The sequence below is a fragment of the Myxine glutinosa genome, chromosome 1, assembly GCF_964187855.1.
Source record: "Myxine glutinosa chromosome 1, kmMyxGlut1.1, whole genome shotgun sequence".
Taxonomy (NCBI): Eukaryota; Metazoa; Chordata; class Myxini; order Myxiniformes; family Myxinidae; genus Myxine; species Myxine glutinosa.
Genome location: NC_136261.1, coordinates 99,934,848 through 99,962,800, shown reverse-complemented (window position 1 = coordinate 99,962,800; position 27,953 = coordinate 99,934,848). Strand labels below are relative to the sequence as shown.

The 27,953-nt window shown below is 50.8% G+C and overlaps 6 non-coding genes across 6 annotated transcripts; all 6 read right to left on the bottom strand.

Annotated features, from left to right (window-relative positions):
* Positions 1 to 4,151: 4,151 nt before the first annotated feature.
* Positions 4,152 to 4,270, bottom strand: LOC144889917 (5S ribosomal RNA). The gene has a single exon (XR_013622137.1). It is a non-coding gene; the product is annotated as a 5S ribosomal RNA (ribosomal RNA).
* A 3,750-nt stretch (positions 4,271 to 8,020) lies between these two features.
* LOC144890122 (5S ribosomal RNA) lies at positions 8,021 to 8,139 on the bottom strand. The gene has a single exon (XR_013622288.1). It is a non-coding gene; the product is annotated as a 5S ribosomal RNA (ribosomal RNA).
* Positions 8,140 to 11,889: 3,750 nt separating this feature from the next.
* Positions 11,890 to 12,008, bottom strand: LOC137419733 (5S ribosomal RNA). The gene has a single exon (XR_010983028.1). It is a non-coding gene; the product is annotated as a 5S ribosomal RNA (ribosomal RNA).
* A 5,832-nt stretch (positions 12,009 to 17,840) lies between these two features.
* Positions 17,841 to 17,959, bottom strand: LOC144890104 (5S ribosomal RNA). The gene has a single exon (XR_013622287.1). It is a non-coding gene; the product is annotated as a 5S ribosomal RNA (ribosomal RNA).
* Positions 17,960 to 21,610: 3,651 nt separating this feature from the next.
* Positions 21,611 to 21,729, bottom strand: LOC137419982 (5S ribosomal RNA). The gene has a single exon (XR_010983115.1). It is a non-coding gene; the product is annotated as a 5S ribosomal RNA (ribosomal RNA).
* Positions 21,730 to 25,380: 3,651 nt separating this feature from the next.
* LOC144890084 (5S ribosomal RNA) lies at positions 25,381 to 25,499 on the bottom strand. Its single transcript, XR_013622284.1, has one exon. It is a non-coding gene; the product is annotated as a 5S ribosomal RNA (ribosomal RNA).
* Between the last annotated feature and the right edge of the window lie 2,454 nt (positions 25,500 to 27,953).

Below are 27,953 nucleotides of genomic sequence, written 5' to 3'. Positions count from 1 at the left end.
GTATGGTGTCCAAGAGGAGGAAAAAAAGCCTACAAGACTGCAGGGTGGTATGGTGTCCAGGAGGAGGAAAAAAGCCGACAAGACTGCAGGGTGGTATGGTGTCCAGGAGGAAGAAAAAAAGCCCACAAGACTGCAGGGTGGTATGGTGTCCAGGAGGGGGAAAAAAGCCTTCAAGACTGCAGGGTGGTTTGGTGTCCAGGAGGAGGAAAAAAAGCGTACAAGACTGCAGGGTGGTATGGTGTCCAGGAGGAGGAAAAAAAGCCCACAAGACTGCAGGGTGGTATGGTGTCCAGGAGGAGGACAAAAAGCCAACAAGAGTGCAGGGTGCTATCGTCTCCAGGAGGAGGAAAAATAGCTGACAAGAGAGCAGGGTGGTATGGTGCCCAGGAGGAGGAAAAAAAGCCTTCAAGACTGCATGGTGGCATGGGGTCCAGGAGATGGAAAAAAAAGCCTACAAGACTGCAGGGTGGTATGGTGTGCAGGAGGAGGAAAAAAAGCCTACAAGACTGCAGGGTGGTATGGTGTCCAGGAGGAGGAAAAAAAGCTGACAAGACTGCAGGGTGGAGAGGTGTCCAGTAGGAGGGAAAAAAGCCCACAAGACTGCAGGGTGGTATGGTGTCCAGTCGGAGGAAAAAAAGCCTACAAGACTGCAGAGTGGCATGGTGTCCAGGAGGAGGAAAAAAAGCCTTCAAGACTGCAGGGTGGTATGGTGTCCAGGAGGAGGAAAAAAGCCCACAAGACTGCAGGGTGGTTTGGTGTCCAGGAGGAGGAAAAAAAGCGTACAAGACTGCAGGGTGGTATGGTGTCCAGGAGGAGGAAAAAAAGCCCACAAGACTGCAGGGTGGTATGGTGTCCAGGAGGAGGACAAAAAGCCAACAAGAGTGCAGGGTGCTATCGTCTCCAGGAGGAGGAAAAATAGCTGACAAGAGAGCAGGGTGGTATGGTGCCCAGGAGGAGGAAAAAAAGCCTTCAAGACTGCATGGTGGCATGGGGTCCAGGAGATGGAAAAAAAAGCCTACAAGACTGCAGGGTGGTATGGTGTGCAGGAGGAGGAAAAAAAGCCTACAAGACTGCAGGGTGGTATGGTGTCCAAGAGGAGGAAAAAAACGCCCACAAGACTGCTGGGGGGTATGGTGTCCAGGAGGAGGAAAGAAAGCCCACAAGACTGTAGGGTGGCATGGAGTCCAGGAGGAGGAAAAAAAGCTGACAAGACTGCAGGGTGGAGAGGTGTCCAGTAGGAGGGAAAAAAGCCCACAAGACTGCAGGGTGGTATGGTGTCCAGTCGGAGGAAAAAAAGCCTACAAGACTGCAGAGTGGCATGGTGTCCAGGAGGAGGAAAAAAAGCCTCCAAGACTGCAGGGTGGTATGGTGTCCAGGAGGAGGAAAAAAAGCCTACAAGACTGCAGAGTGGCATGGTGTCCAGGAGGAGGAAAAAAAGCCTCCAAGACTGCAGGGTGGCATGGTGTCCAGGAGGAGGAAAAAAAGCCTACAAGACTGCAGGGTGGTATGGTGTCCAGGAGTAGGAAAAAAAAGCCCACAAGACTGCAGGGTGGTATGGTGTCCAGGAGGAGGAAAAAAAGCCAACAAGCCTGCAGGGTGGTATGGTGTCCAGTCGGAGGAAAAAAAGCCGACAAGACTGCAGGGTGGCATGGTGTCGAGGAGGAGGAAAAAAAGCCTCCAAGACAGCAGGGTGGCATGGTGTCCAGGAGGAGGGAAAAAAGCCCACAAGACTGCAGGATGGTATGGTGTCCAGTCGGAGGAAAAAAAGCCTACAAGACTGCAGAGTGGCATGGTGTCCAGGAGGAGGAAAAAAAGCCTCCAAGACTGCAGGGTGGCATGGTGTCCAGGAGGAGGAAAAAAAGCCTCCAAGACTGCAGGGTGGCATGGTGTCCAGGAGGAGGAAAAAAAGCCTACAAGACTGCAGGGTGGTATGGTGTCCAGGAGTAGGAAAAAAAAGCCCACAAGACTGCAGGGTGGTATGGTTTCCAGGAGGAGGAAAAAAAGCCAACAAGCCTGCAGGGTGGTATGGTGTCCAGTCGGAGGAAAAAAAGCCGACAAGACTGCAGGGTGGCATGGTGTCGAGGAGGAGGAAAAAAAGCTTCCAAGACAGCAGGGTGGCATGGAGTCCAGGAGGAGGGAAAAAAGCCCACAAGACTGCAGGATGGTATGGTGTCCAGTCGGAGGAAAAAAAGCCTACAAGACTGCAGAGTGGCATGGTGTCCAGGAGGAGGAAAAAAAGCCTCCAAGACTGCAGGGTGGCATGGTGTCCAGGAGGAGGACAAAAAGCCAACAAGAGTGCAGGGTGGTATCGTCTCCAGGAGGAGGAAAAATAGCTGACAAGAGTGCAGGGTGGTATGGTGCCCAGGAGGAGGAAAAAAAGCCCACAAGACTGCAGGGTGGCATGGTGTCCAGGAGGAGGAAAAAAAGCCTATAAGACTGCAGGGTGGCATGGTGTCCAGGAGATGGAAAAAAGCCTACAAGACTGCAGGGTGGTATGGTGTCCAGGAGTAGGAAAAAAAAGCCCACAAGACTGCAGGGTGGTATGGTGTCCAGGAGGAGGAAAAAAAGCCCACAAGCCTGCAGGGTGGTATGGTGTCCAGTCGGAGGAAAAAAAGCCGACAAGACTGCAGGGTGGCATGGTGTCGAGGAGGAGGAAAAAAAGCCTCCAAGACAGCAGGGTGGCATGGTGTCCAGGAGGAGGGAAAAAAGCCCACAAGACTGCAGGATGGTATGGTGTCCAGTCGGAGGAAAAAAAGCCTACAAGACTGCAGAGTGGCATGGTGTCCAGGAGGAGGAAAAAAAGCCTCCAAGACTGCAGGGTGGCGTGGTGTCCAGGAGGAGGAAAAAAAGCCTACAAGACTGCAGGGTGGTATGGTGTCCAGGAGGAGGAAAAAAAAGCCAACAAGGCTGCAGGGTGGTATGGTGTCAAGGAGGAGGAAAAAAAGCCTCCAAGACAGCAGGGTGGCATTGTGTCCAGGAGGAGGAAAAAAAAGCCTACAAGACAGCAGGGTGGCATGGTGTCCAGGAGGGGGAAAAAAAGCCTACAAGACTGCAGGGTGGCATGGTGTCGAGGAGGAGGAAAAAAAGCCTCCAAGACTGCAGGGTGGTATGGTGTCCAGGAGGAGGAAAAAAAGCCCACAAGACTGCAGGGTGGTATGGTGTCCAGGAGGAGGGAAAAAAGCGCACAAGACTGCAGGGTGGTATGGTGTCCAGTCGGAGGAAGAAAAGCCTACAAGACTGCAGAGTGGCATGGTGTCCAGGAGGAGGAAAAAAAGCCTCCAAGACTGCAGGGTGGCATGGTGTCCAGGAGGAGGAAAAATAGCTGACAAGAGTGAAGGGTGGAATGGTGCCCAGGAGGAGGAAAAAAAGCCCACAAGACTGCAGGGTGGTATGGTGTCAAGGAGGAAAAAACGCCTCCAAGACTGCAGGGTGGCATGGTGTCCAGGAGGAGGAAAAAAAGTCTATAAGACTGCAGGGTGGCATGGGGTCCAGGAGATGGAAAAAAAGCCTACAAGACTGCAGGGTGGTATGGTGTCCAGGAGGAGGAAATAAAGCCTACAAGACTGCAGGGTGGCATGGTGTCCAGGAGGAGGAAAAAAAGCCTCCAAGACTGCAGGGTGGTATGGTGTCCAGGAGGAGGAAAAAAAAGCCAACAAGGCTGCAGGGTGGTATGGTGTCAAGGAGGAGGAAAAAAAGCCTCCTAGACAGCAGGGTGGCATGGTGTCGAGGAGGAGGAAAAAAAGCCTACAAGACTGCAGGGTGGTATGGTGTCCAGGAGGAGGAAAAAAAAGCCAACAAGGCTGCAGGGTGGTATGGTGTCAAGGAGGAGGAAAAAAAGCCTACAAGACTGCAGGGTGGCATGGTGTCGAGGAGGAGGAAAAAAAGCCTCCAAGACTGCAGGGTGGCATGGTGTCGAGGAGGAGGAAAAAAAGCCTCCAAGACTGCAGGGTGGCATGGTGTCGAGGAGGAGGAAAAAAAGCCTCCAAGACTGCAGGGTGGTATGGTGTCCAGGAGAGGAAAAAAAGCCCACAAGACTGCAGTGTGGTATGGTGTCCAGGAGGAGGGAAAAAAGCCTACAAGCCTGCAGGGTGGTATGGTGTCCAATCGGAGGAAAAAAAGCCGACCCAGGCTCCCCCTGCAGGAGAAAAAAAAGCCTACAACACCCGGGGTTCCCAGGCGGTCTCCCATCCAGGTACTAACCGGGCCCGAACCTGCTTAGCTTCCGAGATCGGACGGGATCGGGCGTATTCAGGGTGGTATGGTCGTAGGCAATAACTGATTCTCTTTGGAAATACTTGAAGGACTGAAAATGTTTCCCAAGTGAGAGTTTCGTATTTTCTGCCACCAACGGTGGATGGAGGTTATGTTTTTTACCCCTGTCTGTTTGTCTGTCTGTCCGTTTGTGAACAGGATATCTCAAAAGGTTGTAGACGGATTCGGACTAAATTCGGCAGAGATGTGGCGTGTGTGACAAAGACGAAATGATTCGATTTTGGTGAAGATCTGGAATCGGATCCGGCTCCGACAATTCTTTAAAATGATTCTTCACCATTGGGAGACAGGGCCAAAAACGATACATCCAGCAGGATATCTCAAAACGTTATGGACGGATTTGGACGAAGCTTGGTGGAGAGGTTGTGTGTGTGACAAGGAAGAATCGATTCAATTTTGGTGAAGATCTGGATCCGGACCCATCTCGTAGAATTTTAAAGTGATTCTTCACCATCGGGCCAAACAATATAGCCTCTGGCAGGATATCTCAAAAAGTTATGGTAGTTAAGGGGAACTCTGGAATACAAAACGTGACCAGCGCACCTGGTGGAGGTATGCTCTCTTCTGAGTGCCGTTCGAGTTTACTTTTAATTTCCATTTGAAACTTTTCTTTCCATCACGATCTTCTTTTTCAATGGAGAACCCTCACATTCTTTCCAATTCCTTATCGGTAATGGTAGTGGTGGCAGTAGTACGAGTGGTTTTTATTCGGCTTGTGGGAGTGGTAGTAGTCAGCTAGTAGTCGTAGTCGTAGTCGCAGTGGCGGTACTGATAAAAGTGGGCTCGTTGTAATCGTAGTAGGCCAATAGGGGTGGTGGAAGTACTCGTGGTCGTTGGGAGTAGTTGAAGGCTCGTAGTAGTGGTAGTTGTAGTTGAAGGCGAGGAGTAGTGCGGCAAAAACGAACATACCAGCGAGCGTGTCAGACAGCACAAATCGCAGACAATCAAAACAACCCTCCCCCTGCAGGAGAAAAAAAAGCCAACATCACTCTCCCTGCAGGAGAAAAAAAAACTTACAACACTCCCCCTGCAGGAGAAAAAAAACCCTACAACACTCCCTCCCCCTGCAGGAGAAAAAAAGCCTCCAAGACTCCCCCTGCAGGAGAAAAAAATCTTACAACAGTCCCCCTGCAGGAGAAAAAAAAACCCTGCAACACTCCCTCCCCCTGCAGGAGAAAAAAAGCCTGCAAGACTCCCCCTGCAGGAGAAAAAAAAAGCCAACAGCACTCCCCCTGGAGGAGGAAAAAAAGCCAACAACACTCTGCCTGCAGGAGAAAAAAAGCCTACAACACTCCCCCTGCAGGAGAAAAAAATAGCCAACAACACCCTGCCTGCAGGAGAAAAAAAGCCTACAACACTCCCCCTGCAGGAGAAAAAAAAAGCCAACAGGACTCCCCCTGCAGGAGAAAAAAAAGTCGACAACACTCCCCCTGCAGGAGAAAAAAAAAGCCAACAACACTCCACCTGCAGGAGAAAAAAATGCCGACAACACTCCCCCTGCAGGAGAAAAAAAAGCCAACAACACTCCCTCCCCCTGTAGGAGAAAAAAAAGCCTACAAGACTGCAGGGTGGTATGGTGTCCAAGAGGAGGAAAAAAAGCCTACAAGAGTGCAGGGTGGTATGGTGTCCAAGAGGAGGAAAAACAAGCCTACAAGAGTGCAGGGTGGTATGGTGTCCAAGAGGAGGAAAAAAAGCCTACAAGACTGCAGGGTGGTATGGTGTCCAGGAGGAGGAAAAAAGCCGACAAGACTGCAGGGTGGTATGGTGTCCAGGAGGAAGAAAAAAAGCCCACAAGACTGCAGGGTGGTATGGTGTCCAGGAGGGGGAAAAAAGCCTTCAAGACTGCAGGGTGGTATGGTGTCCAGGAGGAGGAAAAAAGCCCACAAGACTGCAGGGTGGTTTGGTGTCCAGGAGGAGGAAAAAAAGCGTACAAGACTGCAGGGTGGTATGGTGTCCAGGAGGAGGAAAAAAAGCCCACAAGACTGCAGGGTGGTATGGTGTCCAGGAGGAGGACAAAAAGCCAACAAGAGTGCAGGGTGCTATCGTCTCCAGGAGGAGGAAAAATAGCTGACAAGAGAGCAGGGTGGTATGGTGCCCAGGAGGAGGAAAAAAAGCCTTCAAGACTGCATGGTGGCATGGGGTCCAGGAGATGGAAAAAAAAGCCTACAAGACTGCAGGGTGGTATGGTGTGCAGGAGGAGGAAAAAAAGCCTACAAGACTGCAGGGTGGTATGGTGTCCAGGAGGAGGAAAAAAACGCCCACAAGACTGCTGGGGGGTATGGTGTCCAGGAGGAGGAAAGAAAGCCCACAAGACTGTAGGGTGGCATGGAGTCCAGGAGGAGGAAAAAAAGCCGACAAGACTGCAGGGTGGAGAGGTGTCCAGTAGGAGGGAAAAAAGCCCACAAGACTGCAGGGTGGTATGGTGTCCAGTCGGAGGAAAAAAAGCCTACAAGACTGCAGAGTGGCATGGTGTCCAGGAGGAGGAAAAAAAGCCTCCAAGACTGCAGGGTGGTATGGTGTCCAGGAGGAGGAAAAAAAGCCTACAAGACTGCAGAGTGGCATGGTGTCCAGGAGGAGGAAAAAAAGCCTCCAAGACTGCAGGGTGGCATGGTGTCCAGGAGGAGGAAAAAAAGCCTACAAGACTGCAGGGTGGTATGGTGTCCAGGAGTAGGAAAAAAAAGCCCACAAGACTGCAGGGTGGTATGGTGTCCAGGAGGAGGAAAAAAAGCCAACAAGCCTGCAGGGTGGTATGGTGTCCAGTCGGAGGAAAAAAAGCCGACAAGACTGCAGGGTGGCATGGTGTCGAGGAGGAGGAAAAAAAGCCTCCAAGACAGCAGGGTGGCATGGTGTCCAGGAGGAGGGAAAAAAGCCCACAAGACTGCAGGATGGTATGGTGTCCAGACGGAGGAAAAAAAGCCTACAAGACTGCAGAGTGGCATGGTGTCCAGGAGGAGGAAAAAAAGCCTCCAAGACTGCAGGGTGGCATGGTGTCCAGGAGGAGGAAAAAAAGCCTCCAAGACTGCAGGGTGGCATGGTGTCCAGGAGGAGGAAAAAAAGCCTACAAGACTGCAGGGTGGTATGGTGTCCAGGAGTAGGAAAAAAAAGCCCACAAGACTGCAGGGTGGTATGGTTTCCAGGAGGAGGAAAAAAAGCCAACAAGCCTGCAGGGTGGTATGGTGTCCAGTCGGAGGAAAAAAAGCCGACAAGACAGCAGGGTGGCATGGTGTCGAGGAGGAGGAAAAAAAGCTTCCAAGACAGCAGGGTGGCATGGTGTCCAGGAGGAGGGAAAAAAGCCCACAAGACTGCAGGATGGTATGGTGTCCAGTCGGAGGAAAAAAAGCCTACAAGACTGCAGAGTGGCATGGTGTCCAGGAGGAGGAAAAAAAGCCTCCAAGACTGCAGGGTGGCATGGTGTCCAGGAGGAGGACAAAAAGCCAACAAGAGTGCAGGGTGGTATCGTCTCCAGGAGGAGGAAAAATAGCTGACAAGAGTGCAGGGTGGTATGGTGCCCAGGAGGAGGAAAAAAAGCCCACAAGACTGCAGGGTGGCATGGTGTCCAGGAGGAGGAAAAAAAGCCTATAAGACTGCAGGGTGGCATGGTGTCCAGGAGATGGAAAAAAGCCTACAAGACTGCAGGGTGGTATGGTGTCCAGGAGTAGGAAAAAAAAGCCCACAAGACTGCAGGGTGGTATGGTGTCCAGGAGGAGGAAAAAAAGCCGACCCAGACTCCCCCTGCAGGAGAAAAAAAAGCCTACAACACCCGGGGTTCCCAGGCGGTCTCCCATCCAGGTACTAACCGGGCCCGAACCTGCTTAGCTTCCGAGATCGGACGAGATCGGGCGTATTCAGGGTGGTATGGTCGTAGGCAATAACTGATTCTCTTTGGAAATACTTGAAGGACTGAAAATGTTTCCCAAGTGAGAGTTTCGTATTTTCTGCCACCAACGGTGGATGGAGGTTATGTTTTTTACCCCTGTCTGTTTGTCTGTCTGTCCGTTTGTGAACAGGATATCTCAAAAGGTTGTAGACGGATTCGGACTAAATTCGGCAGAGATGTGGCGTGTGTGACAAAGACGAAATGATTCGATTTTGGTGAAGATCTGGAATCGGATCCGGCTCCGACAATTCTTTAAAATGATTCTTCACCATTGGGAGACAGGGCCAAAAACGATACATCCAGCAGGATATCTCAAAACGTTATGGACGGATTTGGACGAAGCTTGGTGGAGAGGTTGTGTGTGTGACAAGGAAGAATCGATTCAATTTTGGTGAAGATCTGGATCCGGACCCATCTCGTAGAATTTTAAAGTGATTCTTCACCATCGGGCCAAACAATATAGCCTCTGGCAGGATATCTCAAAAAGTTATGGTAGTTAAGGGGAACTCTGGAATACAAAACGTGACCAGCGCACCTGGTGGAGGTATGCTCTCTTCTGAGTGCCGTTCGAGTTTACTTTTAATTTCCATTTGAAACTTTTCTTTCCATCACGATCTTCTTTTTCAATGGAGAACCCTCACATTCTTTCCAATTCCTTATCGGTAATGGTAGTGGTGGCAGTAGTACGAGTGGTTTTTATTCGGCTTGTGGGAGTGGTAGTAGTCAGCTAGTAGTCGTAGTCGTAGTCGCAGTGGCGGTACTGATAAAAGTGGGCTCGTTGTAATCGTAGTAGGCCAATAGGGGTGGTGGAAGTACTCGTGGTCGTTGGGAGTAGTTGAAGGCTCGTAGTAGTGGTAGTTGTAGTTGAAGGCGAGGAGTAGTGCGGCAAAAACGAACATACCAGCGAGCGTGTCAGACAGCACAAATCGCAGACAATCAAAACAACCCTCCCCCTGCAGGAGAAAAAAAAGCCAACATCACTCTCCCTGCAGGAGAAAAAAAAACTTACAACACTCCCCCTGCAGGAGAAAAAAAACCCTACAACACTCCCTCCCCCTGCAGGAGAAAAAAAGCCTCCAAGACTCCCCCTGCAGGAGAAAAAAATCTTACAACAGTCCCCCTGCAGGAGAAAAAAAAACCCTGCAACACTCCCTCCCCCTGCAGGAGAAAAAAAGCCTGCAAGACTCCCCCTGCAGGAGAAAAAAAAAGCCAACAGCACTCCCCCTGGAGGAGGAAAAAAAGCCAACAACACTCTGCCTGCAGGAGAAAAAAAGCCTACAACACTCCCCCTGCAGGAGAAAAAAATAGCCAACAACACCCTGCCTGCAGGAGAAAAAAAGCCTACAACACTCCCCCTGCAGGAGAAAAAAAAAGCCAACAGGACTCCCCCTGCAGGAGAAAAAAAAGTCGACAACACTCCCCCTGCAGGAGAAAAAAAAAGCCAACAACACTCCACCTGCAGGAGAAAAAAATGCCGACAACACTCCCCCTGCAGGAGAAAAAAAAGCCAACAACACTCCCTCCCCCTGTAGGAGAAAAAAAAGCCTACAAGACTGCAGGGTGGTATGGTGTCCAAGAGGAGGAAAAAAAGCCTACAAGAGTGCAGGGTGGTATGGTGTCCAAGAGGAGGAAAAACAAGCCTACAAGAGTGCAGGGTGGTATGGTGTCCAAGAGGAGGAAAAAAAGCCTACAAGACTGCAGGGTGGTATGGTGTCCAGGAGGAGGAAAAAAGCCGACAAGACTGCAGGGTGGTATGGTGTCCAGGAGGAAGAAAAAAAGCCCACAAGACTGCAGGGTGGTATGGTGTCCAGGAGGGGGAAAAAAGCCTTCAAGACTGCAGGGTGGTATGGTGTCCAGGAGGAGGAAAAAAGCCCACAAGACTGCAGGGTGGTTTGGTGTCCAGGAGGAGGAAAAAAAGCGTACAAGACTGCAGGGTGGTATGGTGTCCAGGAGGAGGAAAAAAAGCCCACAAGACTGCAGGGTGGTATGGTGTCCAGGAGGAGGACAAAAAGCCAACAAGAGTGCAGGGTGCTATCGTCTCCAGGAGGAGGAAAAATAGCTGACAAGAGAGCAGGGTGGTATGGTGCCCAGGAGGAGGAAAAAAAGCCTTCAAGACTGCATGGTGGCATGGGGTCCAGGAGATGGAAAAAAAAGCCTACAAGACTGCAGGGTGGTATGGTGTGCAGGAGGAGGAAAAAAAGCCTACAAGACTGCAGGGTGGTATGGTGTCCAGGAGGAGGAAAAAAACGCCCACAAGACTGCTGGGGGGTATGGTGTCCAGGAGGAGGAAAGAAAGCCCACAAGACTGTAGGGTGGCATGGAGTCCAGGAGGAGGAAAAAAAGCCGACAAGACTGCAGGGTGGAGAGGTGTCCAGTAGGAGGGAAAAAAGCCCACAAGACTGCAGGGTGGTATGGTGTCCAGTCGGAGGAAAAAAAGCCTACAAGACTGCAGAGTGGCATGGTGTCCAGGAGGAGGAAAAAAAGCCTCCAAGACTGCAGGGTGGTATGGTGTCCAGGAGGAGGAAAAAAAGCCTACAAGACTGCAGAGTGGCATGGTGTCCAGGAGGAGGAAAAAAAGCCTCCAAGACTGCAGGGTGGCATGGTGTCCAGGAGGAGGAAAAAAAGCCTACAAGACTGCAGGGTGGTATGGTGTCCAGGAGTAGGAAAAAAAAGCCCACAAGACTGCAGGGTGGTATGGTGTCCAGGAGGAGGAAAAAAAGCCAACAAGCCTGCAGGGTGGTATGGTGTCCAGTCGGAGGAAAAAAAGCCGACAAGACTGCAGGGTGGCATGGTGTCGAGGAGGAGGAAAAAAAGCCTCCAAGACAGCAGGGTGGCATGGTGTCCAGGAGGAGGGAAAAAAGCCCACAAGACTGCAGGATGGTATGGTGTCCAGACGGAGGAAAAAAAGCCTACAAGACTGCAGAGTGGCATGGTGTCCAGGAGGAGGAAAAAAAGCCTCCAAGACTGCAGGGTGGCATGGTGTCCAGGAGGAGGAAAAAAAGCCTCCAAGACTGCAGGGTGGCATGGTGTCCAGGAGGAGGAAAAAAAGCCTACAAGACTGCAGGGTGGTATGGTGTCCAGGAGTAGGAAAAAGAAGCCCACAAGACTGCAGGGTGGTATGGTTTCCAGGAGGAGGAAAAAAAGCCAACAAGCCTGCAGGGTGGTATGGTGTCCAGTCGGAGGAAAAAAAGCCGACAAGACAGCAGGGTGGCATGGTGTCGAGGAGGAGGAAAAAAAGCTTCCAAGACAGCAGGGTGGCATGGTGTCCAGGAGGAGGGAAAAAAGCCCACAAGACTGCAGGATGGTATGGTGTCCAGTCGGAGGAAAAAAAGCCTACAAGACTGCAGAGTGGCATGGTGTCCAGGAGGAGGAAAAAAAGCCTCCAAGACTGCAGGGTGGCATGGTGTCCAGGAGGAGGACAAAAAGCCAACAAGAGTGCAGGGTGGTATCGTCTCCAGGAGGAGGAAAAATAGCTGACAAGAGTGCAGGGTGGTATGGTGCCCAGGAGGAGGAAAAAAAGCCCACAAGACTGCAGGGTGGCATGGTGTCCAGGAGGAGGAAAAAAAGCCTATAAGACTGCAGGGTGGCATGGTGTCCAGGAGATGGAAAAAAGCCTACAAGACTGCAGGGTGGTATGGTGTCCAGGAGTAGGAAAAAAAAGCCCACAAGACTGCAGGGTGGTATGGTGTCCAGGAGGAGGAAAAAAAGCCGACCCAGACTCCCCCTGCAGGAGAAAAAAAAGCCTACAACACCCGGGGTTCCCAGGCGGTCTCCCATCCAGGTACTAACCGGGCCCGAACCTGCTTAGCTTCCGAGATCGGACGAGATCGGGCGTATTCAGGGTGGTATGGTCGTAGGCAATAACTGATTCTCTTTGGAAATACTTGAAGGACTGAAAATGTTTCCCAAGTGAGAGTTTCGTATTTTCTGCCACCAACGGTGGATGGAGGTTATGTTTTTTACCCCTGTCTGTTTGTCTGTCTGTCCGTTTGTGAACAGGATATCTCAAAAGGTTGTAGACGGATTCGGACTAAATTCGGCAGAGATGTGGCGTGTGTGACAAAGACGAAATGATTCGATTTTGGTGAAGATCTGGAATCGGATCCGGCTCCGACAATTCTTTAAAATGATTCTTCACCATTGGGAGACAGGGCCAAAAACGATACATCCAGCAGGATATCTCAAAACGTTATGGACGGATTTGGACGAAGCTTGGTGGAGAGGTTGTGTGTGTGACAAGGAAGAATCGATTCAATTTTGGTGAAGATCTGGATCCGGACCCATCTCGTAGAATTTTAAAGTGATTCTTCACCATCGGGCCAAACAATATAGCCTCTGGCAGGATATCTCAAAAAGTTATGGTAGTTAAGGGGAACTCTGGAATACAAAACGTGACCAGCGCACCTGGTGGAGGTATGCTCTCTTCTGAGTGCCGTTCGAGTTTACTTTTAATTTCCATTTGAAACTTTTCTTTCCATCACGATCTTCTTTTTCAATGGAGAACCCTCACATTCTTTCCAATTCCTTATCGGTAATGGTAGTGGTGGCAGTAGTACGAGTGGTTTTTATTCGGCTTGTGGGAGTGGTAGTAGTCAGCTAGTAGTCGTAGTCGTAGTCGCAGTGGCGGTACTGATAAAAGTGGGCTCGTTGTAATCGTAGTAGGCCAATAGGGGTGGTGGAAGTACTCGTGGTCGTTGGGAGTAGTTGAAGGCTCGTAGTAGTGGTAGTTGTAGTTGAAGGCGAGGAGTAGTGCGGCAAAAACGAACATACCAGCGAGCGTGTCAGACAGCACAAATCGCAGACAATCAAAACAACCCTCCCCCTGCAGGAGAAAAAAAAGCCAACATCACTCTCCCTGCAGGAGAAAAAATAAACTTACAACACTCCCCCTGCAGGAGAAAAAAAACCCTACAACACTCCCTCCCCCTGCAGGAGAAAAAAAGCCTCCAAGACTCCCCCTGCAGGAGAAAAAAATCTTACAACAGTCCCCCTGCAGGAGAAAAAAAAACCCTGCAACACTCCCTCCCCCTGCAGGAGAAAAAAAGCCTGCAAGACTCCCCCTGCAGGAGAAAAAAAAAGCCAACAGCACTCCCCCTGGAGGAGGAAAAAAAGCCAACAACACTCTGCCTGCAGGAGAAAAAAAGCCTACAACACTCCCCCTGCAGGAGAAAAAAATAGCCAACAACACCCTGCCTGCAGGAGAAAAAAAGCCTACAACACTCCCCCTGCAGGAGAAAAAAAAAGCCAACAGGACTCCCCCTGCAGGAGAAAAAAAAGTCGACAACACTCCACCTGCAGGAGAAAAAAATGCCGACAACACTCCCCCTGCAGGAGAAAAAAAAGCCAACAACACTCCCTCCCCCTGTAGGAGAAAAAAAAGCCTACAAGACTGCAGGGTGGTATGGTGTCCAAGAGGAGGAAAAAAAGCCTACAAGAGTGCAGGGTGGTATGGTGTCCAAGAGGAGGAAAAACAAGCCTACAAGAGTGCAGGGTGGTATGGTGTCCAAGAGGAGGAAAAAAAGCCTACAAGACTGCAGGGTGGTATGGTGTCCAGGAGGAGGAAAAAAGCCGACAAGACTGCAGGGTGGTATGGTGTCCAGGAGGAAGAAAAAAAGCCCACAAGACTGCAGGGTGGTATGGTGTCCAGGAGGGGGAAAAAAGCCTTCAAGACTGCAGGGTGGTATGGTGTCCAGGAGGAGGAAAAAAGCCCACAAGACTGCAGGGTGGTTTGGTGTCCAGGAGGAGGAAAAAAAGCGTACAAGACTGCAGGGTGGTATGGTGTCCAGGAGGAGGAAAAAAAGCCCACAAGACTGCAGGGTGGTATGGTGTCCAGGAGGAGGACAAAAAGCCAACAAGAGTGCAGGGTGCTATCGTCTCCAGGAGGAGGAAAAATAGCTGACAAGAGAGCAGGGTGGTATGGTGCCCAGGAGGAGGAAAAAAAGCCTTCAAGAATGCATGGTGGCATGGGGTCCAGGAGATGGAAAAAAAAGCCTACAAGACTGCAGGGTGGTATGGTGTGCAGGAGGAGGAAAAAAAGCCTACAAGACTGCAGGGTGGTATGGTGTCCAGGAGGAGGAAAAAAAGCTGACAAGACTGCAGGGTGGAGAGGTGTCCAGTAGGAGGGAAAAAAGCCCACAAGACTGCAGGGTGGTATGGTGTCCAGTCGGAGGAAAAAAAGCCTACAAGACTGCAGAGTGGCATGGTGTCCAGGAGGAGGAAAAAAAGCCTTCAAGACTGCAGGGTGGTATGGTGTCCAGGAGGAGGAAAAAAGCCCACAAGACTGCAGGGTGGTTTGGTGTCCAGGAGGAGGAAAAAAAGCGTACAAGACTGCAGGGTGGTATGGTGTCCAGGAGGAGGAAAAAAAGCCCACAAGACTGCAGGGTGGTATGGTGTCCAGGAGGAGGACAAAAAGCCAACAAGAGTGCAGGGTGCTATCGTCTCCAGGAGGAGGAAAAATAGCTGACAAGAGAGCAGGGTGGTATGGTGCCCAGGAGGAGGAAAAAAAGCCTTCAAGACTGCATGGTGGCATGGGGTCCAGGAGATGGAAAAAAAAGCCTACAAGACTGCAGGGTGGTATGGTGTGCAGGAGGAGGAAAAAAAGCCTACAAGACTGCAGGGTGGTATGGTGTCCAGGAGGAGGAAAAAAACGCCCACAAGACTGCTGGGGGGTATGGTGTCCAGGAGGAGGAAAGAAAGCCCACAAGACTGTAGGGTGGCATGGAGTCCAGGAGGAGGAAAAAAAGCTGACAAGACTGCAGGGTGGAGAGGTGTCCAGTAGGAGGGAAAAAAGCCCACAAGACTGCAGGGTGGTATGGTGTCCAGTCGGAGGAAAAAAAGCCTACAAGACTGCAGAGTGGCATGGTGTCCAGGAGGAGGAAAAAAAGCCTCCAAGACTGCAGGGTGGTATGGTGTCCAGGAGGAGGAAAAAAAGCCTACAAGACTGCAGAGTGGCATGGTGTCCAGGAGGAGGAAAAAAAGCCTCCAAGACTGCAGGGTGGCATGGTGTCCAGGAGGAGGAAAAAAAGCCTACAAGACTGCAGGGTGGTATGGTGTCCAGGAGTAGGAAAAAAAAGCCCACAAGACTGCAGGGTGGTATGGTGTCCAGGAGGAGGAAAAAAAGCCAACAAGCCTGCAGGGTGGTATGGTGTCCAGTCGGAGGAAAAAAAGCCGACAAGACTGCAGGGTGGCATGGTGTCGAGGAGGAGGAAAAAAAGCCTCCAAGACAGCAGGGTGGCATGGTGTCCAGGAGGAGGGAAAAAAGCCCACAAGACTGCAGGATGGTATGGTGTCCAGTCGGAGGAAAAAAAGCCTACAAGACTGCAGAGTGGCATGGTGTCCAGGAGGAGGAAAAAAAGCCTCCAAGACTGCAGGGTGGCATGGTGTCCAGGAGGAGGAAAAAAAGCCTCCAAGACTGCAGGGTGGCATGGTGTCCAGGAGGAGGAAAAAAAGCCTACAAGACTGCAGGGTGGTATGGTGTCCAGGAGTAGGAAAAAAAAGCCCACAAGACTGCAGGGTGGTATGGTTTCCAGGAGGAGGAAAAAAAGCCAACAAGCCTGCAGGGTGGTATGGTGTCCAGTCGGAGGAAAAAAAGCCGACAAGACTGCAGGGTGGCATGGTGTCGAGGAGGAGGAAAAAAAGCTTCCAAGACAGCAGGGTGGCATGGTGTCCAGGAGGAGGGAAAAAAGCCCACAAGACTGCAGGATGGTATGGTGTCCAGTCGGAGGAAAAAAAGCCTACAAGACTGCAGAGTGGCATGGTGTCCAGGAGGAGGAAAAAAAGCCTCCAAGACTGCAGGGTGGCATGGTGTCCAGGAGGAGGACAAAAAGCCAACAAGAGTGCAGGGTGGTATCGTCTCCAGGAGGAGGAAAAATAGCTGACAAGAGTGCAGGGTGGTATGGTGCCCAGGAGGAGGAAAAAAAGCCCACAAGACTGCAGGGTGGCATGGTGTCCAGGAGGAGGAAAAAAAGCCTATAAGACTGCAGGGTGGCATGGTGTCCAGGAGATGGAAAAAAGCCTACAAGACTGCAGGGTGGTATGGTGTCCAGGAGTAGGGAAAAAAAGCCCACAAGACTGCAGGGTGGTATGGTGTCCAGGAGGAGGAAAAAAAGCCCACAAGCCTGCAGGGTGGTATGGTGTCCAGTCGGAGGAAAAAAAGCCGACAAGACTGCAGGGTGGCATGGTGTCGAGGAGGAGGAAAAAAAGCCTCCAAGACAGCAGGGTGGCATGGTGTCCAGGAGGAGGGAAAAAAGCCCACAAGACTGCAGGATGGTATGGTGTCCAGTCGGAGGAAAAAAAGCCTACAAGACTGCAGAGTGGCATGGTGTCCAGGAGGAGGAAAAAAAGCCTCCAAGACTGCAGGGTGGCGTGGTGTCCAGGAGGAGGAAAAAAAGCCTACAAGACTGCAGGGTGGTATGGTGTCCAGGAGGAGGAAAAAAAAGCCAACAAGGCTGCAGGGTGGTATGGTGTCAAGGAGGAGGAAAAAAAGCCTCCAAGACAGCAGGGTGGCATTGTGTCCAGGAGGAGGAAAAAAAAGCCTACAAGACAGCAGGGTGGCATGGTGTCCAGGAGGGGGAAAAAAGCCTACAAGACTGCAGGGTGGCATGGTGTCGAGGAGGAGGAAAAAAAGCCTCCAAGACTGCAGGGTGGTATGGTGTCCAGGAGGAGGAAAAAAAGCCCACAAGACTGCAGGGTGGTATGGTGTCCAGGAGGAGGGAAAAAAGCGCACAAGACTGCAGGGTGGTATGGTGTCCAGTCGGAGGAAGAAAAGCCTACAAGACTGCAGAGTGGCATGGTGTCCAGGAGGAGGAAAAAAAGCCTCCAAGACTGCAGGGTGGCATGGTGTCCAGGAGGAGGAAAAATAGCTGACAAGAGTGAAGGGTGGAATGGTGCCCAGGAGGAGGAAAAAAAGCCCACAAGACTGCAGGGTGGTATGGTGTCAAGGAGGAAAAAACGCCTCCAAGACTGCAGGGTGGCATGGTGTCCAGGAGGAGGAAAAAAAGTCTATAAGACTGCAGGGTGGCATGGGGTCCAGGAGATGGAAAAAAAGCCTACAAGACTGCAGGGTGGTATGGTGTCCAGGAGGAGGAAAAAAAGCCTACAAGACTGCAGGGTGGCATGGTGTCCAGGAGGAGGAAAAAAAGCCTCCAAGACTGCAGGGTGGTATGGTGTCCAGGAGGAGGAAAAAAAAGCCAACAAGGCTGCAGGGTGGTATGGTGTCAAGGAGGAGGAAAAAAAGCCTCCTAGACAGCAGGGTGGCATGGTGTCGAGGAGGAGGAAAAAAAGCCTACAAGACTGCAGGGTGGTATGGTGTCCAGGAGGAGGAAAAAAAAGCCAACAAGGCTGCAGGGTGGTATGGTGTCAAGGAGGAGGAAAAAAAGCCTACAAGACTGCAGGGTGGCATGGTGTCGAGGAGGAGGAAAAAAAGCCTCCAAGACTGCAGGGTGGCATGGTGTCGAGGAGGAGGAAAAAAAGCCTCCAAGACTGCAGGGTGGCATGGTGTCGAGGAGGAGGAAAAAAAGCCTCCAAGACTGCAGGGTGGTATGGTGTCCAGGAGAGGAAAAAAAGCCCACAAGACTGCAGTGTGGTATGGTGTCCAGGAGGAGGGAAAAAAAGCCTACAAGCCTGCAGGGTGGTATGGTGTCCAATCGGAGGAAAAAAAGCCGACCCAGGCTCCCCCTGCAGGAGAAAAAAAAGCCTACAACACCCGGGGTTCCCAGGCGGTCTCCCATCCAGGTACTAACCGGGCCCGAACCTGCTTAGCTTCCGAGATCGGACGAGATCGGGCGTATTCAGGGTGGTATGGTCGTAGGCAATAACTGATTCTCTTTGGAAATACTTGAAGGACTGAAAATGTTTCCCAAGTGAGAGTTTCGTATTTTCTGCCACCAACGGTGGATGGAGGTTATGTTTTTTACCCCTGTCTGTTTGTCTGTCTGTCCGTTTGTGAACAGGATATCTCAAAAGGTTGTAGACGGATTCGGACTAAATTCGGCAGAGATGTGGCGTGTGTGACAAAGACGAAATGATTCGATTTTGGTGAAGATCTGGAATCGGATCCGGCTCCGACAATTCTTTAAAATGATTCTTCACCATTGGGAGACAGGGCCAAAAACGATACATCCAGCAGGATATCTCAAAACGTTATGGACGGATTTGGACGAAGCTTGGTGGAGAGGTTGTGTGTGTGACAAGGAAGAATCGATTCAATTTTGGTGAAGATCTGGATCCGGACCCATCTCGTAGAATTTTAAAGTGATTCTTCACCATCGGGCCAAACAATATAGCCTCTGGCAGGATATCTCAAAAAGTTATGGTAGTTAAGGGGAACTCTGGAATACAAAACGTGACCAGCGCACCTGGTGGAGGTATGCTCTCTTCTGAGTGCCGTTCGAGTTTACTTTTAATTTCCATTTGAAACTTTTCTTTCCATCACGATCTTCTTTTTCAATGGAGAACCCTCACATTCTTTCCAATTCCTTATCGGTAATGGTAGTGGTGGCAGTAGTACGAGTGGTTTTTATTCGGCTTGTGGGAGTGGTAGTAGTCAGCTAGTAGTCGTAGTCGTAGTCGCAGTGGCGGTACTGATAAAAGTGGGCTCGTTGTAATCGTAGTAGGCCAATAGGGGTGGTGGAAGTACTCGTGGTCGTTGGGAGTAGTTGAAGGCTCGTAGTAGTGGTAGTTGTAGTTGAAGGCGAGGAGTAGTGCGGCAAAAACGAACATACCAGCGAGCGTGTCAGACAGCACAAATCGCAGACAATCAAAACAACCCTCCCCCTGCAGGAGAAAAAAAAGCCAACATCACTCTCCCTGCAGGAGAAAAAAAAACTTACAACACTCCCCCTGCAGGAGAAAAAAAACCCTACAACACTCCCTCCCCCTGCAGGAGAAAAAAAGCCTCCAAGACTCCCCCTGCAGGAGAAAAAAATCTTACAACAGTCCCCCTGCAGGAGAAAAAAAAACCCTGCAACACTCCCTCCCCCTGCAGGAGAAAAAAAGCCTGCAAGACTCCCCCTGCAGGAGAAAAAAAAGCCAACAGCCCTCCCCCTGGAGGAGGAAAAAAAGCCAACAACACTCTGCCTGCAGGAGAAAAAAAGCCTACAACACTCCCCCTGCAGGAGAAAAAAATAGCCAACAACACCCTGCCTGCAGGAGAAAAAAAGCCTACAACACTCCCCCTGCAGGAGAAAAAAAAAGCCAACAGGACTCCCCCTGCAGGAGAAAAAAAAGTCGACAACACTCCCCCTGCAGGAGAAAAAAAAAGCCAACAACACTCCACCTGCAGGAGAAAAAAATGCCGACAACACTCCCCCTGCAGGAGAAAAAAAGCCAACAACACTCCCTCCCCCTGTAGGAGAAAAAAAAGCCTACAAGACTGCAGGGTGGTATGGTGTCCAAGAGGAGGAAAAAAAGCCTACAAGAGTGCAGGGTGGTATGGTGTCCAAGAGGAGGAAAAACAAGCCTACAAGAGTGCAGGGTGGTATGGTGTCCAAGAGGAGGAAAAAAAGCCTACAAGACTGCAGGGTGGTATGGTGTCCAGGAGGAGGAAAAAAGCCGACAAGACTGCAGGGTGGTATGGTGTCCAGGAGGAAGAAAAAAAGCCCACAAGACTGCAGGGTGGTATGGTGTCCAGGAGGGGGAAAAAAGCCTTCAAGACTGCAGGGTGGTATGGTGTCCAGGAGGAGGAAAAAAGCCCACAAGACTGCAGGGTGGTTTGGTGTCCAGGAGGAGGAAAAAAAGCGTACAAGACTGCAGGGTGGTATGGTGTCCAGGAGGAGGAAAAAAAGCCCACAAGACTGCAGGGTGGTATGGTGTCCAGGAGGAGGACAAAAAGCCAACAAGAGTGCAGGGTGCTATCGTCTCCAGGAGGAGGAAAAATAGCTGACAAGAGAGCAGGGTGGTATGGTGCCCAGGAGGAGGAAAAAAAGCCTTCAAGACTGCATGGTGGCATGGGGTCCAGGAGATGGAAAAAAAAGCCTACAAGACTGCAGGGTGGTATGGTGTGCAGGAGGAGGAAAAAAAGCCTACAAGACTGCAGGGTGGTATGGTGTCCAGGAGGAGGAAAAAAACGCCCACAAGACTGCTGGGGGGTATGGTGTCCAGGAGGAGGAAAGAAAGCCCACAAGACTGTAGGGTGGCATGGAGTCCAGGAGGAGGAAAAAAAGCCGACAAGACTGCAGGGTGGAGAGGTGTCCAGTAGGAGGGAAAAAAGCCCACAAGACTGCAGGGTGGTATGGTGTCCAGTCGGAGGAAAAAAAGCCTACAAGACTGCAGAGTGGCATGGTGTCCAGGAGGAGGAAAAAAAGCCTCCAAGACTGCAGGGTGGTATGGTGTCCAGGAGGAGGAAAAAAAGCCTACAAGACTGCAGAGTGGCATGGTGTCCAGGAGGAGGAAAAAAAGCCTACAAGACAGCAGGGTGGCATGGTGTCCAGGAGGGGGAAAAAAAGCCTACAAGACTGCAGGGTGGCATGGTGTCGAGGAGGAGGAAAAAAAGCCTCCAAGACTGCAGGGTGGTATGGTGTCCAGGAGGAGGAAAAAAAGCCCACAAGACTGCAGGGTGGTATGGTGTCCAGGAGGAGGGAAAAAAGCGCACAAGACTGCAGGGTGGTATGGTGTCCAGTCGGAGGAAGAAAAGCCTACAAGACTGCAGAGTGGCATGGTGTCCAGGAGGAGGAAAAAAAGCCTCCAAGACTGCAGGGTGGCATGGTGTCCAGGAGGAGGAAAAATAGCTGACAAGAGTGAAGGGTGGAATGGTGCCCAGGAGGAGGAAAAAAAGCCCACAAGACTGCAGGGTGGTATGGTGTCAAGGAGGAAAAAACGCCTCCAAGACTGCAGGGTGGCATGGTGTCCAGGAGGAGGAAAAAAAGTCTATAAGACTGCAGGGTGGCATGGGGTCCAGGAGATGGAAAAAAAGCCTACAAGACTGCAGGGTGGTATGGTGTCCAGGAGGAGGAAAAAAAGCCTACAAGACTGCAGGGTGGCATGGTGTCCAGGAGGAGGAAAAAAAGCCTCCAAGACTGCAGGGTGGTATGGTGTCCAGGAGGAGGAAAAAAAAGCCAACAAGGCTGCAGGGTGGTATGGTGTCAAGGAGGAGGAAAAAAAGCCTCCTAGACAGCAGGGTGGCATGGTGTCGAGGAGGAGGAAAAAAAGCCTACAAGACTGCAGGGTGGTATGGTGTCCAGGAGGAGGAAAAAAAAGCCAACAAGGCTGCAGGGTGGTATGGTGTCAAGGAGGAGGAAAAAAAGCCTACAAGACTGCAGGGTGGCATGGTGTCGAGGAGGAGGAAAAAAAGCCTCCAAGACTGCAGGGTGGCATGGTGTCGAGGAGGAGGAAAAAAAGCCTCCAAGACTGCAGGGTGGCATGGTGTCGAGGAGGAGGAAAAAAAGCCTCCAAGACTGCAGGGTGGTATGGTGTCCAGGAGGAGGAAAAAAAGCCGACCCAGACTCCCCCTGCAGGAGAAAAAAAAGCCTACAACACCCGGGGTTCCCAGGCGGTCTCCCATCCAGGTACTAACCGGGCCCGAACCTGCTTAGCTTCCGAGATCGGACGAGATCGGGCGTATTCAGGGTGGTATGGTCGTAGGCAATAACTGATTCTCTTTGGAAATACTTGAAGGACTGAAAATGTTTCCCAAGTGAGAGTTTCGTATTTTCTGCCACCAACGGTGGATGGAGGTTATGTTTTTTACCCCTGTCTGTTTGTCTGTCTGTCCGTTTGTGAACAGGATATCTCAAAAGGTTGTAGACGGATTCGGACTAAATTCGGCAGAGATGTGGCGTGTGTGACAAAGACGAAATGATTCGATTTTGGTGAAGATCTGGAATCGGATCCGGCTCCGACAATTCTTTAAAATGATTCTTCACCATTGGGAGACAGGGCCAAAAACGATACATCCAGCAGGATATCTCAAAACGTTATGGACGGATTTGGACGAAGCTTGGTGGAGAGGTTGTGTGTGTGACAAGGAAGAATCGATTCAATTTTGGTGAAGATCTGGATCCGGACCCATCTCGTAGAATTTTAAAGTGATTCTTCACCATCGGGCCAAACAATATAGCCTCTGGCAGGATATCTCAAAAAGTTATGGTAGTTAAGGGGAACTCTGGAATACAAAACGTGACCAGCGCACCTGGTGGAGGTATGCTCTCTTCTGAGTGCCGTTCGAGTTTACTTTTAATTTCCATTTGAAACTTTTCTTTCCATCACGATCTTCTTTTTCAATGGAGAACCCTCACATTCTTTCCAATTCCTTATCGGTAATGGTAGTGGTGGCAGTAGTACGAGTGGTTTTTATTCGGCTTGTGGGAGTGGTAGTAGTCAGCTAGTAGTCGTAGTCGTAGTCGCAGTGGCGGTACTGATAAAAGTGGGCTCGTTGTAATCGTAGTAGGCCAATAGGGGTGGTGGAAGTACTCGTGGTCGTTGGGAGTAGTTGAAGGCTCGTAGTAGTGGTAGTTGTAGTTGAAGGCGAGGAGTAGTGCGGCAAAAACGAACATACCAGCGAGCGTGTCAGACAGCACAAATCGCAGACAATCAAAACAACCCTCCCCCTGCAGGAGAAAAAAAAGCCAACATCACTCTCCCTGCAGGAGAAAAAAAAACTTACAACACTCCCCCTGCAGGAGAAAAAAAACCCTACAACACTCCCTCCCCCTGCAGGAGAAAAAAAGCCTCCAAGACTCCCCCTGCAGGAGAAAAAAATCTTACAACAGTCCCCCTGCAGGAGAAAAAAAAACCCTGCAACACTCCCTCCCCCTGCAGGAGAAAAAAAGCCTGCAAGACTCCCCCTGCAGGAGAAAAAAAAGCCAACAGCCCTCCCCCTGGAGGAGGAAAAAAAGCCAACAACACTCTGCCTGCAGGAGAAAAAAAGCCTACAACACTCCCCCTGCAGGAGAAAAAAATAGCCAACAACACCCTGCCTGCAGGAGAAAAAAAGCCTACAACACTCCCCCTGCAGGAGAAAAAAAAAGCCAACAGGACTCCCCCTGCAGGAGAAAAAAAAGTCGACAACACTCCCCCTGCAGGAGAAAAAAAAAGCCAACAACACTCCACCTGCAGGAGAAAAAAATGCCGACAACACTCCCCCTGCAGGAGAAAAAAAGCCAACAACACTCCCTCCCCCTGTAGGAGAAAAAAAAGCCTACAAGACTGCAGGGTGGTATGGTGTCCAAGAGGAGGAAAAAAAGCCTACAAGAGTGCAGGGTGGTATGGTGTCCAAGAGGAGGAAAAACAAGCCTACAAGAGTGCAGGGTGGTATGGTGTCCAAGAGGAGGAAAAAAAGCCTACAAGACTGCAGGGTGGTATGGTGTCCAGGAGGAGGAAAAAAGCCGACAAGACTGCAGGGTGGTATGGTGTCCAGGAGGAAGAAAAAAAGCCCACAAGACTGCAGGGTGGTATGGTGTCCAGGAGGGGGAAAAAAGCCTTCAAGACTGCAGGGTGGTATGGTGTCCAGGAGGAGGAAAAAAGCCCACAAGACTGCAGGGTGGTTTGGTGTCCAGGAGGAGGAAAAAAAGCGTACAAGACTGCAGGGTGGTATGGTGTCCAGGAGGAGGAAAAAAAGCCCACAAGACTGCAGGGTGGTATGGTGTCCAGGAGGAGGACAAAAAGCCAACAAGAGTGCAGGGTGCTATCGTCTCCAGGAGGAGGAAAAATAGCTGACAAGAGAGCAGGGTGGTATGGTGCCCAGGAGGAGGAAAAAAAGCCTTCAAGACTGCATGGTGGCATGGGGTCCAGGAGATGGAAAAAAAAGCCTACAAGACTGCAGGGTGGTATGGTGTGCAGGAGGAGGAAAAAAAGCCTACAAGACTGCAGGGTGGTATGGTGTCCAGGAGGAGGAAAAAAACGCCCACAAGACTGCTGGGGGGTATGGTGTCCAGGAGGAGGAAAGAAAGCCCACAAGACTGTAGGGTGGCATGGAGTCCAGGAGGAGGAAAAAAAGCCGACAAGACTGCAGGGTGGAGAGGTGTCCAGTAGGAGGGAAAAAAGCCCACAAGACTGCAGGGTGGTATGGTGTCCAGTCGGAGGAAAAAAAGCCTACAAGACTGCAGAGTGGCATGGTGTCCAGGAGGAGGAAAAAAAGCCTCCAAGACTGCAGGGTGGTATGGTGTCCAGGAGGAGGAAAAAAAGCCTACAAGACTGCAGAGTGGCATGGTGTCCAGGAGGAGGAAAAAAAGCCTACAAGACAGCAGGGTGGCATGGTGTCCAGGAGGGGGAAAAAAAGCCTACAAGACTGCAGGGTGGCATGGTGTCGAGGAGGAGGAAAAAAAGCCTCCAAGACTGCAGGGTGGTATGGTGTCCAGGAGGAGGAAAAAAAGCCCACAAGACTGCAGGGTGGTATGGTGTCCAGGAGGAGGGAAAAAAGCGCACAAGACTGCAGGGTGGTATGGTGTCCAGTCGGAGGAAGAAAAGCCTACAAGACTGCAGAGTGGCATGGTGTCCAGGAGGAGGAAAAAAAGCCTCCAAGACTGCAGGGTGGCATGGTGTCCAGGAGGAGGAAAAATAGCTGACAAGAGTGAAGGGTGGAATGGTGCCCAGGAGGAGGAAAAAAAGCCCACAAGACTGCAGGGTGGTATGGTGTCAAGGAGGAAAAAACGCCTCCAAGACTGCAGGGTGGCATGGTGTCCAGGAGGAGGAAAAAAAGTCTATAAGACTGCAGGGTGGCATGGGGTCCAGGAGATGGAAAAAAAGCCTACAAGACTGCAGGGTGGTATGGTGTCCAGGAGGAGGAAAAAAAGCCTACAAGACTGCAGGGTGGCATGGTGTCCAGGAGGAGGAAAAAAAGCCTCCAAGACTGCAGGGTGGTATGGTGTCCAGGAGGAGGAAAAAAAAGCCAACAAGGCTGCAGGGTGGTATGGTGTCAAGGAGGAGGAAAAAAAGCCTCCTAGACAGCAGGGTGGCATGGTGTCGAGGAGGAGGAAAAAAAGCCTACAAGACTGCAGGGTGGTATGGTGTCCAGGAGGAGGAAAAAAAAGCCAACAAGGCTGCAGGGTGGTATGGTGTCAAGGAGGAGGAAAAAAAGCCTACAAGACTGCAGGGTGGCATGGTGTCGAGGAGGAGGAAAAAAAGCCTCCAAGACTGCAGGGTGGCATGGTGTCGAGGAGGAGGAAAAAAAGCCTCCAAGACTGCAGGGTGGCATGGTGTCGAGGAGGAGGAAAAAAAGCCTCCAAGACTGCAGGGTGGTATGGTGTCCAGGAGGAGGAAAAAAAGCCGACCCAGACTCCCCCTGCAGGAGAAAAAAAAGCCTACAACACCCGGGGTTCCCAGGCGGTCTCCCATCCAGGTACTAACCGGGCCCGAACCTGCTTAGCTTCCGAGATCGGACGAGATCGGGCGTATTCAGGGTGGTATGGTCGTAGGCAATAACTGATTCTCTTTGGAAATACTTGAAGGACTGAAAATGTTTCCCAAGTGAGAGTTTCGTATTTTCTGCCACCAACGGTGGATGGAGGTTATGTTTTTTACCCCTGTCTGTTTGTCTGTCTGTCCGTTTGTGAACAGGATATCTCAAAAGGTTGTAGACGGATTCGGACTAAATTCGGCAGAGATGTGGCGTGTGTGACAAAGACGAAATGATTCGATTTTGGTGAAGATCTGGAATCGGATCCGGCTCCGACAATTCTTTAAAATGATTCTTCACCATTGGGAGACAGGGCCAAAAACGATACATCCAGCAGGATATCTCAAAACGTTATGGACGGATTTGGACGAAGCTTGGTGGAGAGGTTGTGTGTGTGACAAGGAAGAATCGATTCAATTTTGGTGAAGATCTGGATCCGGACCCATCTCGTAGAATTTTAAAGTGATTCTTCACCATCGGGCCAAACAATATAGCCTCTGGCAGGATATCTCAAAAAGTTATGGTAGTTAAGGGGAACTCTGGAATACAAAACGTGACCAGCGCACCTGGTGGAGGTATGCTCTCTTCTGAGTGCCGTTCGAGTTTACTTTTAATTTCCATTTGAAACTTTTCTTTCCATCACGATCTTCTTTTTCAATGGAGAACCCTCACATTCTTTCCAATTCCTTATCGGTAATGGTAGTGGTGGCAGTAGTACGAGTGGTTTTTATTCGGCTTGTGGGAGTGGTAGTAGTCAGCTAGTAGTCGTAGTCGTAGTCGCAGTGGCGGTACTGATAAAAGTGGGCTCGTTGTAATCGTAGTAGGCCAATAGGGGTGGTGGAAGTACTCGTGGTCGTTGGGAGTAGTTGAAGGCTCGTAGTAGTGGTAGTTGTAGTTGAAGGCGAGGAGTAGTGCGGCAAAAACGAACATACCAGCGAGCGTGTCAGACAGCACAAATCGCAGACAATCAAAACAACCCTCCCCCTGCAGGAGAAAAAAAAGCCAACATCACTCTCCCTGCAGGAGAAAAAAAAACTTACAACACTCCCCCTGCAGGAGAAAAAAAACCCTACAACACTCCCTCCCCCTGCAGGAGAAAAAAAGCCTCCAAGACTCCCCCTGCAGGAGAAAAAAATCTTACAACAGTCCCCCTGCAGGAGAAAAAAAAACCCTGCAACACTCCCTCCCCCTGCAGGAGAAAAAAAGCCTGCAAGACTCCCCCTGCAGGAGAAAAAAAAAGCCAACAGCACTCCCCCTGGAGGAGGAAAAAAAGCCAACAACACTCTGCCTGCAGGAGAAAAAAAGCCTACAACACTCCCCCTGCAGGAGAAAAAAATAGCCAACAACACCCTGCCTGCAGGAGAAAAAAAGCCTACAACACTCCCCCTGCAGGAGAAAAAAAAAGCCAACAGGACTCCCCCTGCAGGAGAAAAAAAAGTCGACAACACTCCCCCTGCAGGAGAAAAAAAAAGCCAACAACACTCCACCTGCAGGAGAAAAAAATGCCGACAACACTCCCCCTGCAGGAGAAAAAAAAGCCAACAACACTCCCTCCCCCTGTAGGAGAAAAAAAAGCCTACAAGACTGCAGGGTGGTATGGTGTCCAAGAGGAGGAAAAAAAGCCTACAAGAGTGCAGGGTGGTATGGTGTCCAAGAGGAGGAAAAACAAGCCTACAAGAGTGCAGGGTGGTATGGTGTCCAAGAGGAGGAAAAAAAGCCTACAAGACTGCAGGGTGGTATGGTGTCCAGGAGGAGGAAAAAAGCCGACAAGACTGCAGGGTGGTATGGTGTCCAGGAGGAAGAAAAAAAGCCCACAAGACTGCAGGGTGGTATGGTGTCCAGGAGGGGGAAAAAAGCCTTCAAGACTGCAGGGTGGTATGGTGTCCAGGAGGAGGAAAAAAGCCCACAAGACTGCAGGGTGGTTTGGTGTCCAGGAGGAGGAAAAAAAGCGTACAAGACTGCAGGGTGGTATGGTGTCCAGGAGGAGGAAAAAAAGCCCACAAGACTGCAGGGTGGTATGGTGTCCAGGAGGAGGACAAAAAGCCAACAAGAGTGCAGGGTGCTATCGTCTCCAGGAGGAGGAAAAATAGCTGACAAGAGAGCAGGGTGGTATGGTGCCCAGGAGGAGGAAAAAAAGCCTTCAAGACTGCATGGTGGCATGGGGTCCAGGAGATGGAAAAAAAAGCCTACAAGACTGCAGGGTGGTATGGTGTGCAGGAGGAGGAAAAAAAGCCTACAAGACTGCAGGGTGGTATGGTGTCCAGGAGGAGGAAAAAAACGCCCACAAGACTGCTGGGGGGTATGGTGTCCAGGAGGAGGAAAGAAAGCCCACAAGACTGTAGGGTGGCATGGAGTCCAGGAGGAGGAAAAAAAGCCGACAAGACTGCAGGGTGGAGAGGTGTCCAGTAGGAGAGAAAAAAGCCCACAAGACTGCAGGGTGGTATGGTGTCCAGTCGGAGGAAAAAAAGCCTACAA